This window comes from Chiloscyllium plagiosum, unplaced genomic scaffold, assembly GCF_037043375.1.
Source record: "Chiloscyllium plagiosum isolate Xiang-an unplaced genomic scaffold, Cpla_swu_hap1 HiC_scaffold_11, whole genome shotgun sequence".
Classification (NCBI taxonomy): Eukaryota; Metazoa; Chordata; class Chondrichthyes; order Orectolobiformes; family Hemiscylliidae; genus Chiloscyllium; species Chiloscyllium plagiosum.
Genome location: NW_028270149.1, coordinates 49,175,553 through 49,177,922, shown reverse-complemented (window position 1 = coordinate 49,177,922; position 2,370 = coordinate 49,175,553).

Sequence of the window (2,370 nt, the reverse complement as noted above, 5' to 3'; positions counted from 1 at the left end):
AAAGAATAAGATGAGGTGCCAGTCAAGCAGGTTGTGTTGTCCTGGATGTGTTGAGGTTGCTGCATGTTGTTAGAGCTACATTCATCCAGAAAAGTGACGAGTATTTCATTATACTCTTGACTTTTGCTTTGTAGATGACAGGCTTTCTTTGAAGACTGGAGATGACCTCTCCACCATATAATTCCAAGCCCCTGATTTGCTCTTGTAGATAATTCAGTTTCTTTTTTTCTCTCTTTTGGGATATGGGCATCACTGACTGGCCAACATTTATTACCTACTCCTAGTTGCTCTTGAGAAGGTGATGGCGAGATGCCTTCTTGAACCGTTGCAATCTAATATGCTGCAGGTAGATTGACAATACCATTAAAGAGGGAATTCCAAGATTTTGTCCTAGCAACATGATCTCTTATCCTATATAGTAAGTTTATTTGGAAGTACTAGTTTTCAGAGTGCTGCTCCTTAATCAGGTGGTTGAGGTGAAGGAGCAGCGCTCTGAAAGTTAGTGCTTCCACATTAACTTGTTGCACTATAACCTGGTGTTGTGTGATTTTAACTTTGTACACCCCAGTTCAACACCAGCTCCTCCAAATCTAATAGCAATCTCCTTTGCAGCACTTTGTCAAAGACCTTCTGGAAATCCACATCCACTGGCTTTCCTTTGTCTAATTTGCTTGTTACTTCCACAAAGAATTCTAACAGATTTATCAGGCATGATATCCTCTTAAGGAAGTTGTGGTGACTCAGCTCTATTTCAAGTTCTCCCCAATCTCACCCTTAACAATGGACTCTAAAACCTTACTAATGACTGAGGTCAGGCTGACCAGGCTATAATTTCCCTTCTTCTGCTTCTCTGCCGTCTTAAACAGGGACATTACATTAGCAATTTTCCAGTCCTCTGGGACCTTCCCTAACTCCAGTACCTGGTACCTCTGTCTCAAATTTTCTTCATTAAAAAGGACCAAGTACATCTCCTAAAGCCATAGTGTTGTCACACTTGCCCCGTCACAATGTATTTTTGTGTCATCAGCATAGTTAGCTAACATGCTTTTAGTCTCTTCACCTAAATAATTTATATAAATTGCAAAGAGTTGAGGCCCCCGCACAGAGTCCTATGGTATCCATTTCATTATGTCTTATGAGACAAAAGGTTATTCATTTATGCCTATTCTCTGTTTCCTGTTATTTCCTGTGGTTTTACGACAACTCAAATCCAGAGAAATTACTCCTCTATTTTGAATACTAAGATTGGCTTAATACTATGAACTATAAAGTCTTCTTACATAAATACTCAATGCTGAGTGCTTCAACTTTCTCAACTCTAATAACTAGCATTTTTCTACCCAAATAATCCCGGCCTGAAAGTTGCACAAATTAAACTTTTCCTTCAAGGTAAAGTTTTCCCTTTACTGCTTTGAGAAAATTTTCTATCTAGGAGAGAAACTATATTTGCTTTTGACACCAGTCAGGTCACCACTGAAAAAATCTTCAACCTCTAGTTTCCTAAACTAAAGTCAATCTCTGATTACACTGAACCAGAAACAGTCTCATGACCTTCAGTGCTTACCTACTTATGGTAAACCACATCATCATAAATAATATTTCATCAATACTCTAGGGGTTTGCAATCACCTCTCTCTAACACATACTGAACTAGGTATGTGTTCAGGAAGACAGTATCCAGCTTACTGTTATATTAATACATAATAACACATCTTTCATCATACAATATATATAAGCTATCAGCCTAAGGAGCTGCTCACCTTTGCATTGCCAATCAGATTTTTACTCTTTTCACACATGACACTTCCACATGGATTTGGCTCAGAAATTTCAAGCTACTGAGTTAATGTCAATCAAGGTGAGTGTGGTACATTTTGAAGTCAGGATGGCATGTAACAAGAAGGGACTACTGATGTGATGGTGTTCAATAATTTCAGTAGCTTTTGTTCTTCCCAATAGTACATGTTCTGGGTGAAAAAAGATGCTATCAAACTGATCCTGGAGAGTTGCTGCAAATCAACTCATTTATACTACATATACAATTACAGTGAGCTTGTAATGGAGGGAGTTGATATAAAGTTCAGTCACAGGGACAGCAAACAAGCAAACTTCCAACTTTCAGATGGCAGTGTGTCATTATTAATATTGATAAATTTGTAAATTTTCAAACACTTGCAATTTAAATTAAAAGAGAGGTTTACTCATTACCAGAATGTTTATGAAATCAAGGAGAGGTAGCTAGGGCAACGAAGTGTCAGACAAACACAACCAGGTTGATTAATAAGTACCAGATGACCACTGGGGCAGAAAAAGATAAAACAGTGCCAAGTGAACATGGGACAGGGAGTGACAGCAAAGAACAGTTTTAAG